The 11970-nt window shown below is 51.4% G+C and overlaps 1 protein-coding gene across 2 annotated transcripts in view; it reads right to left on the reverse strand.

The window, feature by feature from the left end:
• Nucleotides 1-11491, reverse strand: part of Lpp (LIM domain containing preferred translocation partner in lipoma) — a 606896-nt gene extending 595405 nt beyond the window's left edge. The window contains exon 1 of one of the 2 annotated variants that reach the window (XM_075967686.1): nucleotides 11338-11491. The gene's annotated coding sequence lies outside the window, so the exon portion shown is untranslated. Of the gene's footprint in view, nucleotides 1-11161; nucleotides 11222-11337 lie in introns of those variants that run through there. The other variant, XM_075967672.1, reaches the window with a different exon arrangement.
• Nucleotides 11492-11970: the final 479 nt, after the last annotated feature.

Consider the following 11970-nt stretch of genomic DNA (forward strand, 5'->3'; position numbering starts at 1 on the left):
GTAAAGGGCCTGGAGTTCATCACCAGCCAGTCACAGCCAGCAGATATTACCTACACAAAGTTGTAATTTGTTCCTCTAACAAAGGGCCTTTCTGTCTATAGCCCAGGCTGACCTGGAACTCATGATCTCTTCCTGCCAAAGCCTCCCATGTACATAGTGACTCGGCAACTTACATGATCACCTAGACATGGGCACTCACTCAGCACTCAGGCTTCCAATTCCCAAGGCCATGCTTGTTCCACTGTGCCTGCTGGTTTTTATCAACACAAACCTAGACATTTCTGGGAAGCAGAAACCCTAATTAAAAAAAATGCTCTATAAGACTGGCCTATAAGCAAGTCTACAGTACATCTTCTTAATCCGTGATTGATGTCGGTAGACCAATCCTATGGCAGGAGAGAGGGAGTCAACCCTGGCAGATGGTACTGGGTTGGATAAGAAAACAGGCTGAGCACGCCAGTCAGTAAGCAGCCTTCCTCCATGGCCTCAGCTTCAGTTCCTGCCCCAAGTTCCTGCCCTGACTTCTTCAGTAATGAACTATGACCTGGAAGTGTAAACCAAATAAACCCTTTCCTCCGCAAGCTGCTTTTTTAGTCAGTGTTTTATCACAGCAACTGAGATAGTCATATATTTGTAAGGTCACCACATGTTGTCGAATTAATGAATATACCGGCTCAAACTGATGGGAAAATGTACTATACTTTTAGGGCTCTGTCCACCTGCCAATACTAATACTCTCCAAGTGGACTGGCTAACCTCCAGACAAGGAAAAAAAGGGCTCTCAGGGGTAGAAATACAAACTACTAGATGGTGACCTCCATTTCACCTCTGTCTAAGAAAAGGTACCACTTACCTGCCTGGTCAGCGTAGAGTTTACCTTTCCCATGAGTCAGAGAACACTCTGCCCTCTGGGTGGCTACACCTGTCCCTAGTCCCTGAAAGGGATTCCTTTCCATACCAAACAAGACAGAAGGTGCCAACAAAATTGTTTTCTTCCTGGAAGGTACACAAGGCGGCACTTGGCGGCAGCTCACTAGAACGGGTAGGTGTGGGTGGCACTGTGACTGCCTGGCACTTGGTTCAGTACAGTGCTGGCAGTCACACTCGGGGATCACTGTCAAGGGGGGTCACAGCACGAAAAGCGACAGACCCAGGAACCCACCTGAAGCACGCAAAGAGAGACTCAATCTCTCTCAACTCCGGGTAGCCAGAGCACTTGGGCTACCCGGCACGTCTATGCCTAAGCCTTCCCACTCCCGAGGTCTCAACAAGCCCAGCATTCCCAGCAGGCTCCTGCCCACGCCCCAGCCCACGAGGCCACTTCAGCACCCCCACAGCACTTTCACATATTCTGGGAACCTGCTTCTCATCATCCAAATGAACTCAGTGGTTACAATGCTGGCACCCATCACCGGCAAACACCCCGAAATTCGGCCTTTCCATGTTCCGTGGGTGCGTGGCCCCACCCGAGACAAGACAGTAGATGTTTGCTGAGTCCTTAATTCAGGTCTGGCATCATGCACATCACTTACCAGGCCCCATTCAATCTTCACGTGGAGACAGGACAACCTGTAAGTGATCCTCCAAATCAGAGCACCGCTAAGAAGCAAAAGCAAAGGAGCCAGGGCACAGGCAGAAAGGATGGCTGCTTCACCCGAGGCGGCTGGTGCTGCTGCAGATGCACTTGTAATCAATTACATGTACTTACTTATGTATTTACCTTATTATTTATGTATTTGTTATGTGTGCACACACATGCTTGCATGCTGCAGCACATAATTAGAAGTCACAGCAGGTACTCTGACGGGGTGAGTCATCTCACCAACCCACTGCAAATGTTTTTATATGTAAGGAAATTGAGGCTAACCCTAAAGACAGAAATATTTAATATAGAAAAAGAAGATGCATTTCAGCCGGGCCTGGTGGCACCAGGGTATAAATATCAGCTATTGAGGAAGCACTTTCTATGCACCCACCCCAAAGCTCTCGGTGGGACGGCACTGAACTGGGAGCTGCCGGAATGAGCAACAAAGACAAAGACACACAGGGAACAGCTTCAGCAGGGAAAAAAAAATTCCATGCTGAGAGTGTTGAGCCACCAAAGGCCAGTGACCTGGCCTGGCCTGATCACCTAGTTTACGTGTCAACCGTGACTCTGTGGAAAGCCGGGCTCCACCCTTCAATGATAGCTTTCCATTTTAGCACTGAGAGCCATCCTGGAGTGACGTGAGGAGGCCACATCACAGTCAATGACTACAGAAGTAGCCGGTGGCTAGAAAGGTGCAAACATGACCCAAAGAAAACATAAGCTAGAGCAGGGTAGTCACGGCAGAAGGAAGGGCCTTGCCACAGCTGGTCCCTGAACATTCCGCACAGCTGTGAATGTCTGAAGCGCTCCCTCACTTTGTTCCTTCCATGAGCGAGAGGTCCCAACGTCAGGCCTGGTGAGAGCCCCCCTATTAAATGGTACAAGTAGAACTTGATCATAGAAGTGCCAACATCTAAATGTCATCTCTTCCCATCAGGGAGAGGGTCACCACAGGAGTCAGAAGCCATGCTGGGCATCCTGAACTGGCCACATCGATATATTATCTGGGCACTACACAGAGATCTAGGACCTCACAAAGGAGCTGTGAGGTGAGCTACACAGACACAGGATCAGCGTTCCTGAAGCAGTGTCACGGGAATGCCTCTGATCTTTACAAGTGCATTCTGATACATCATATGATCCCTCTGAAGGGACCTGAAGCTCAGGAGTGTTCCAGACTGACTGAAGATCACTGACCCTTTGCGTGGCACAAAGGCACGTCTTGTGTTCCCTTCAACAAAAGCCACCAGTGATGGCACTGTCAAAATGACAGCCCACTATAGCCCCAGACCCTTGGGCCCAGCAGTCACAAGTGTCACACCTTCCTTTAAGCTTTCAAAGCCCCCACACAGGCAGCTCATGCTGCTGTGAAGTCTCTGTCACACGGAAGTCACTGTTTCCCGCCTGTGCCGGTGCAGCAAGGGCATGCACAACAATTATCTCACATTCCCACGAAGAACTTAAGGAGCAACACAGAAAGCTTGGGCATGAGTCCAATTCTTACCTTGTCACTCAAAGCCCTGGGACTAGTGGCAAGGTTTCTTCACCCATGACTTCTTACCCACTCTGCCAGACAAGATAGATCTTACCAATATATCTCTTGAGTTGCACCCGGGAACTAAGTAATAAAAATGATTATAAAATGCATTTGCGGCAGAGCAAGTATTACTGAAGGCAATGCAGTGCTCATGGGCTTGGAGAGGTAAGTCGTGCTATGCGGATATAAAGGGATGAGGAAAAGTGTTCATGCACCCTAGAATGGGGCTCTACACGTTTAATGTTAGCACTAGAGAGACAGAGGCAGGAGGATCTCTGCAAGTTGGAGGCTTGGCTGGTCCACATAGGGAATTCTAGGCCAGCTAGGGCTATATGATGAGACCCCAGCTAAGAAAACAAATAAATATATAAAAACCTAAATGGTGGGGAATGGCAATGACAAGGGCTGTCTCAAGAATTGCGGAAGCTAAGAGGTTCGGGAGTGCGGGTCTTGACGGCCAGTAGCAGTCATCAGCAGCAGGAGAGTGAAGAAATCCCAAACCAGGCAGCCTGCAGCTGAACCGCCACCTTAATCACAGTGCTTTGAAGTTCAAAGGAAGCCTGAGACACAGTGAACTCCAATTATGGCTCGGGGGTGGGGCATGTGGAGGTGGGGTTGGGATTCTGGTCCCCGGATGGAGCAAACTGAGTATTTAAAGACCCTGCAGGAAAGGCCTGCCTGGGAAGAAGGGCCAGGTGCTACTGGGCAAGTCTGTGCCTCTCCTGTTTCATCTGCGCGACATCATGTTTTATCACCTGTGACATCAGAGGCTGCAATGTTCACTGCCGCAACCGTAGCCCACACTTCCTTGGAAGGCAGGCCCTCGCTGCCAGCTTGGGCTTCCCCTACTGCCAGTGAGCCTTAGTGTCCATGAAATAGTTCTTTCTCAGCCACGACTGAGAAGCTGGCAAATAGTCAGAAACAGGAGCAGGAACGAAGCAATTTGACAATACTTATCAGCAAACAGCTCCCAGGGTCTGATGTTCCCCCGCCCCCCATCTATTCTAATAAGCTAAAAGCCCATCTCGCCTGGCCTGGAACATCTCAGCAGCCTCCTAGCCTGGGTCCCCAAGGCTAGCCTTGACTCGCCACCAAAGCTTGGTAGAGCACAGTTCAAACCACCTATAATAGAAGCCACCCATTTCCTCTGCCACAGACTCACCAGGTCAGCTTCCAGACTTTACTCTCTCCTCTTCCCTGACCATTTCCATCGCTCCCAGTTATCTATAAACACGTTTTGATTTTTATTGCTCCAACACTCCTAGGTCTCAGATTAGGGTACATATTGTGGCGGTCCTTTGCCTACAGGCCCACGGTGAGATGGCTCAGCTAGCGAAAACACCTGCTGCCAAGCCTGAGTTCAAACCTTGTGGACCCACACGACAGAAGGTAAGAATCAAACTTCCCCAAGCTGTTCCTCTATCCTCTGCCCGCCACACTTACACACGCAAGTACAAGGTACACACACGCTAACCGATGAAGAACAATAATGACAACAAGTTTAAAATTCCCCTGCCAGCCAAGCTTTTCCGTCTCTATTGTGAGAATGTCTGTTCATTCCTCAAGATCCGGCACAAAGGTCTTCTCTGCCATGCTCTTCGCTGGGATTCCAGGCGATCAGCCATGCCTTTCTCAGGGCTTCGTCTGGATGCTTTCCCCCCACCTCACTGGGGCCTTAGGCTGCCTACGTGGGTCTCCTCAAAAACACAGACTTCCCACACTCCAGCACTCGGGAGGCAGAGGCAGGCGGATCTCTGTGAGTTCGAGACCAGCCTGGTCTACAGAGCTAGTTCCAGGACAGGCTCCAAAGCCACAGAGAAACCCTGTCTCGAAACCCGCCCCCCCCAAAAAACCCACAGACTTCCCTGTAAGTCAGCATGCAGCATGTCTGCCTGACATTGGGTAGTCTAATCCCACAGGACACATACAAGATAGGAGCTATTAACTGTCATACCTACCACAGGGTAGACAGAGTAAGCAAAAAAAAAAAATCTAAAAATTTCTTCATGGCACAAAGTGGATTTTGATCTCTGGTCTTGAGAACCAGGTTTACAAAAGGCTGAGTCTATGAACCTCGGGTGAGCAAACAGAGGTATCCATTCAAAAAGCAGAGGGGCATTCAAGAATAGCCGACCACCCGGATGCATGAGGGAAAAAAGGCAAGAGGAATGATAATTCTTCATCATGGATAACCCAGAAAGCCCCTTAGTCTTCACCCAGTGACAACATGACCGGCCAGTGCCACCTCTAGCAGGTAGAGACAATTCTCACCCCAATTCCAGGTCTCAGCACGCCCCAAGCAGTCAAAACCTGGTCCTTCCCCAAGTCTGCATCCTGTGGTTGTAGTTAACAATGTCACCCCCTCTTTAGGCAGAAAATATTTCCAGAGCAGCTTTCACGTGACAGGCGCTCTTCCAGGCATTGTGAAGGAAGCCATTTGTAACGCACACAACCTTGCAAACCTCGAGAAGCTTTTCCTTCTCGCTGAGGATTGAGCCCAGGGTCTGCAAAGGCTAGGCAAGGGCTCTACCACTGAGTTACATCTCCAGCCCATGAGAACAGTCGAAGGCAAAGAAGAAATCCTGGCCTAACGGCAAACACCTAGAATCACACTTGAGAGGCTGAAGCAGCAGGATAAAGAAGAGTTCAATACCATCCTTAGCTACATAGTGAGTTCAGTCCCCATGTGGACTGCATGAGACCCTGCCTCAAAAGGAGAGCCAACGCAGAGCGGAAGGAGAAAAAAGCAAGCCTATCAAGTAGCTATCATGATTTTACAAACCGCTTATTTACTTAACAGCTACTTCAAAGTATCAGAGATAAGAGGAACTTGAGAACAAGAAAAGAAAGTTTTATTAATTTGCCCAGGTTCCGTGCTGGGCGCTGGGGCAGGCAAGGGTCTGTCTTTCTTCCACAGATAATAAAACAGCTCCTATAAGACTGTGACTGGGACTACAGTCCACTAGACAGGACCTAGAAAATCTAGGAGGCGAGGCTCCCATCCCACCTGGGAAAGATTATCTTGATCAGGTTAAGTGAGGTGGGAAGACTAACCCCCCACCTAAGTCGGTGTCACCACTCAAAGTGCTGGGACCCGAGACTGAACAAACTGGAGAAAACCAGCCCACCAAAAGCATTCACCTCTCAGGACTTACCGAACGTGGAAGCGATGTGACCAGCTGCCTCAAGTTCCTGCCGCCATCCACCGTGACCACAGGTGACTTCACCACTACGATGGACCTAACCCTCAAACTGTGATTCCCCAGCCAAACACTTCCTTAAGTTGCTCTCCAGGGTGTTTTATCAAAGCTCCAGGCACAGTAATCAAGGCAGGGCTTTATCTCTGAGCCATAAAACACGAACTGTGCACCTGAGGCAGGAAGGTGGCAGACGGCAGAACTGACCAGTCAAGGGCCAAGGCTATTTCAAAAGTGTCACAGCCTAAGGGAGGGCAAGAGCCACAGGAAGAATAGGGTCCCCTGGAGGAGGCATAAAAGCAGGGAAATGACAGAAAACCAGTCTCCCCAATATTGGATCACTGTCTTATTGCCGCCCCAACTGCCTCTCGCCTCGGTGCATAAAATCCAGATGCATTGCAAGGGCATGGAACAGGAGACACAGTGGAAGGGGCATTGACTTGCTGGCTCCATTTCCACACAATGCAGCTTGGGAGAAGGCATGGCAATGTGCTGACAGACCGAAAGGGTCTGTGGTAACACCAGCATGGAACCCAGAAGCCCACTCGCCCAGGTTCATCCTCAGGCGCAAACCCAGAGCCCAGTGCACAAGCATCTGGATCTCTAGTTTTCTTGATTGTGAACACAGATAGTCATGTGCAGTGAAGAGGCCACAGACCAGACAAGGGCTTAGAACTAAACATGCCACTTAGCCGTGGAACCTCGCTTCACCAAACTCATCTTCTCATCTGTAAAATGAGACTGACAGTCATCACATCAGGCCACTATTAGTCCTGACTGGGGACCATAATGAAAAAAGGAGGCCTTCTTAACTCAGGGTTCCTACAAGCTCAGGGCACATCACCAATGTCACCTCTGCTCTGGTGAAGGCCTGGAGGATGGCACATAAATAACGGGGGCGGGGGGGGAGTCCACGGTCACACCACTCAACAGGAAAATAGCCAGAGCCAATCAGGAGTCAGGTTCGCTTTTCCGTAACTACCAAACCAAGTTAGATTTCAAAAAACTTCCTTCAAAGGACATTCCCTGAATGACCTAAAGAACAATCCACTAGGCCTCACCTCTAAAAGTCCCTCCATTCTGCACATACTTGGGAAACAAGCCTTCAACACTGAGTCTTCAACCACACCCAAGTCACAGCAATCAAATCTTAGGGAATCAATGTGGTAATCACATGAGCATACAGTAAGCATTCAAAACATTTAAATTACACTGCTTCCTAGAAAGGACAGGAAGATAAACATTCTCTAGCCTCAGCCCAATGGCTACCTTCTAAGCCTTTCTACCTTTAACCCTAGCTAGTGACCAATCTCATTCCCGTGACCTACATTTGGTCCCCAAGCCTTGAGGCAGCTCCTGCAAACTCCCACAACAAACTTCCACTGCCCCTCACTGGCTCGCCCTCACGTTCTGTTTCCATATGTACCTTTAGACAAACAGATTTCTACCCAGGTTCTACCTTTACACAGGCAACAGCAACAAACACTTTCTTCCCCCGCCCCCCACCCCCTGCTTCCTCACCTCCAGTGAGTTTGGGCAGAGCGCTGCATTCCAAAGCCATATTCCAGGAAACGTCCCCACCCACCAATGCACACATCCAGCTCTGGGGCCCTCCTTACTGCGCTGGGTCAAAGTCTCAGGTTCACTTATCCACTTATGAAAAGTGTTCTTAGGCCTTCTGCCTCGACATCACAAACTCGATCCCACAGCGAAGCTTCCAGAGGCCCTGCCCAGCCTTGTTACCCTGTGAATCATGACTCTCAATAGGATTGATTAGTGGCCCCCACAGCTGCAAGACAAACAGAAACTATACTTCGGGGAAAAAAAAATAAAAAAAATCAGTCCTCCCTTTTAGGGCAGCCGAAGAGGCTCCACAGGCAAAGCTTCTTGCAGTACAAACATGGTGCTTGAGTTTCTGGAACCCAACAGATGCCACAAAGTTGTTCTCTAACCTCCACAAACATGCTGACCCTTCGAAACACAGCTAAAATAAACCGCCCTGTGCCCTGCCCTTGCACAGAGGACCCTTTGTCTAGCGGCTCCATCTCAGGCCTTCCTTCCTCCCCACACGCCTCTCTTTCTTAGCGCTGGAGATTCAGTTCAGATGGTAGCCAACGACAGGGGTTTGCTTCCCTGCGGCTCATCATTTCCAGCCCCTGTGTAGCCGGAACACTGACCACACCCTCCATGCTCCTCTGCGTTAGCACACACCCGGTGCTCCTCTGGCGAAGGAAGGGTGGCCTCCTCAACTTATACGCTCAGCAGCCTGCTCAGTGTCTCCCTGGTCCACGGGGGAACGGGCCTGAGGCATGCTTCCACACTGGGTCTTTTCTTTAGCCTTTGGTGTACAGAGTTACCTTGCAGTTGGTTCCCAGCCCTTCCAAGTTAAACAGTCGTTGATTTACATGGTCCCAGGACCCCAACATGGAAGTCATAGTTCTGAAGTCAAAGCTAACCTGCCTCTGCTCCAGCATCCACTAACCCATGCTAGATCCACTGTGGGGCAAAGTTACACGTTCCCACCAAGAACCTCAAGTTTGGAATTACCACTTTCATGAACCCCTCTAATTAGCTCCGTAACCTCAGGTAAAGGGTTAAAATAGGGAAGGCCTGTCACCATGCTTACTTCTCAAGAAATTCCCATAGAATATTTGATGGAAACGTTTTTTTATAAAATGCAAAAGTTCTATACATTTATAAAAGACCTAGCAACTAAGTTTTATCAAATTTAAAACAGCAACTGTAAAATGCACAGCATTACTAACTTTAGAAGAAAACCTTGTTCAGCTAGGGTGCATCTGTACTTAAAAGACCATCACACTTCAGTGGTAGAAAAGCGGGGAATAGGTGTAGTTCAGAACTCATTTAATAAAATCTGCCTCAATAAAAAATAACAACCGTATTTGACAGTGGGGCTGGTGCATGACAGGCGTTCAGCAACACATGCCAGGCAAATCAAACAACCCATGATCATTTTCTTTAAGCCAAATTATCACCTCTCTCACTGAACCTGGGCAGCAGGAGGCTTCTCAATGCCAGTTCTCCAAATCATGTTCCTGCCTGCTCGAAACCCTCAAAAGTCATATGGCCTGGCATTCCTAAAGCCTTCCAGAACCAAGTCTCCTCTCCTACCTATCACTGTCTGGCAATGTCTACCCTCTCAGAGAAGTCACCTCCTTGCCAGAATGTCCCTCCACGAAAGGACACTCAATCCCAGCAATAATGACCAAGTCAAGAACTGGCTTCCCCTCCCACTTCCTAAACCCAACTCCAGGCTCGAGCTGCTTACGAGGAACTGGGGATGGGGGAGAAGAAGGGGGGTCAGGAGATGCAAGACAAGATACTGTCCAAGCCTCAGGACCCCTGGCATGTCCCCCTACCCTTCACACAGCGAATTCTTACTAGACAGCATACTGGACTCCACAGGCTGCCTTCTAGAGATTAAATACAAAATCCATAATTTCCTCTTTAAACGCCCCTTGGTGCTGACAAGAACCTCACCAGGAGACTCTGGGGACAGGAGGAATCTTACTGGGTTTCTGTAAACCACCACCACCCTCCCCCAAACACACACCTCAGTCCACCACTATCCACCAAAGACTACAGGACTGGCACTCAACTTCTGCGGATCTGGATTTGTTTCCCTATTTGTAAAAGTGAGAAAAGGGGTTAGGGAGAGGTTTACTTATTCCGCAGCAGCCTTGTACACTTTACTTCTCTTCCCCTAAAGGTTTTCGAAAAAGTTGCTTGGGCGGGGAGTAGTGAACCATTAAGTCACCAACATCTTGGAAAGAAAGTTTTATTGGGGAGGCAAGCTTGCAAAGGGGAGAGGGGGTCCAGACACAAAACGTTGGAGTCTATTGAGAAAGTGAGAAAGGATGGCTGGTGAGGTCTTGCTAGGCCTTCCTTGTCGGGGAGGGGAAGCAGTGGACCCCTTCCTAAACAGAAATGAGGTTAGAGACATTTTACACCACCTTCCGGTCCAAGTCCCCAAGCCACAACTCCACTGCTATGGTCTCCTGTCATACTCCCACCCCAAAGCCATCAACGCTATGTCCAATCCCCACCCTTATTTAGCTTTCTCTGGTCCACAGTTGCCTCCCTGACAAGGAAGGCCTTGCCTTCCTTCAAAATAGTCAATCACAAACACACACAGCCCTCCAGGACCACTTCTGGTCTCTTCATGGAGACCGAAATATGAAGCTCCTTCCCGAGACACCCCCCTTTTAAAAAAAAGCCTGATCTTCGAGTTCTCCAGCATTTGGCCCTTCTTCCTACTTTGGTCAGGTTTAGCTCCTGCGTTCCAGGGAGCTCTCCCTGAGGGCAAAGTCTGGCCTGGAGTAACCTACAGTGCTTGAAAACAGTAGGGACTCCAAAACAGCTTACAGAAAAAGGCCGTCGGGGTCCTAAGACACCGGTCTTAGCCAGGGCTCCACCTTCCAGGAATGACTTCCAGGAAAGCCCGCCTCTCGGTGCCTCGCCAGCCCTGACTGTAAAATGGGAAGACTCTCGAGTCACCGAGTCCCTAGGCCCTTTCCGCTGTGACAACTGAGATTCCACGAAAGCTCGAAGCAGCCGGGCGCGGCCCCGCCCCCTGGGCACCCACAAAAGCCCGGGCCGAGGGGCGCTCGCAGAGGACGCCCGCAGCGTCGCCCCTCCCCCCACGCCGTGCACCCCGCTTCCCGGCCGGGAGCCCGCACTTCCGCGGCGAGCCGGGCGGAGCAGGGCGGTCCCGCGCTCCCGCCACCGCAGCGGCTCGCCCCGGGAGGGGGAGAGGATCCGGGGTTCGAGCTGGCACCCACGGGCCGAGGCTGCGGGAGGAAGTATTCGCTACTATACCTGGGGGAGGAGGAGGACGGGGCAGCGGTGGCCGCGACGGCTGGAGGCGGAGGCTCGGGCGGAGGAGGAGGTGCCGGGCACTCCCCCCTCCCATTGTCCCGGCCCGCGGCCCGCAGCGGCCCGCTCCGCCTGGCCCAGCGCCCTCCCCGTGCCCGGTCCCCGCTGCTGGCCCTTACCTTGCAGCGGCCGGTTCTTCCCGCCGCTAATGCTACTTATCCCGGGAACGCTCGGAGCGGGGCCCGGGAGCGAACCCACAGACAAAAAGTGAAACTTCGGCAGGCCGGGAGCGGCTGCTGGTTGGTGCTCTCCCCCTCCTTCCTCCCCACCCCCTCCCCGCGGTCTCCCGTGCGGTGCCCTGAGCGCTGGAGGCTGACGTCAGGGGCCTGAATTCCTGACTTTGCCTGCACGCATTTGTCCATGTAAGGTATGGGGAGGCGTGTGCCCGCGGGGCCGCTGCGCTAGCCGGGCTGGGAGGGGGCGCGGCGGGCAGCGCCCGCTCGAGGTGGGCGACCCTGGGCAGTGCACTTCCTGGAGGAGGGGACACGGGGGTGCAGGGAGCATGGGAAGAGGAAGGGAAAGAGGGATCTGCCTCCACTGGAGGAAGAGGAAGGAGATGCAGGAGGAAGTCGAAAAACCGGCACACTAGGGTCCGCTCTGCAGGCGACAAATTGGAAGGCTGAGTTTGAGCGAAGAGATCCTGCCACGGAACACCCCCTCACCCCCACTCTCCCCACCCCAAGAGTCTCGCTGGAGCCCCGCCCAGGACTCCTGTAGGGCTCAGAACTACGGGATGGTGGAGAGCAACTTCG

This window comes from Microtus pennsylvanicus, chromosome 1 (assembly GCF_037038515.1).
Source record: "Microtus pennsylvanicus isolate mMicPen1 chromosome 1, mMicPen1.hap1, whole genome shotgun sequence".
NCBI classification, from domain to species: Eukaryota; Metazoa; Chordata; class Mammalia; order Rodentia; family Cricetidae; genus Microtus; species Microtus pennsylvanicus.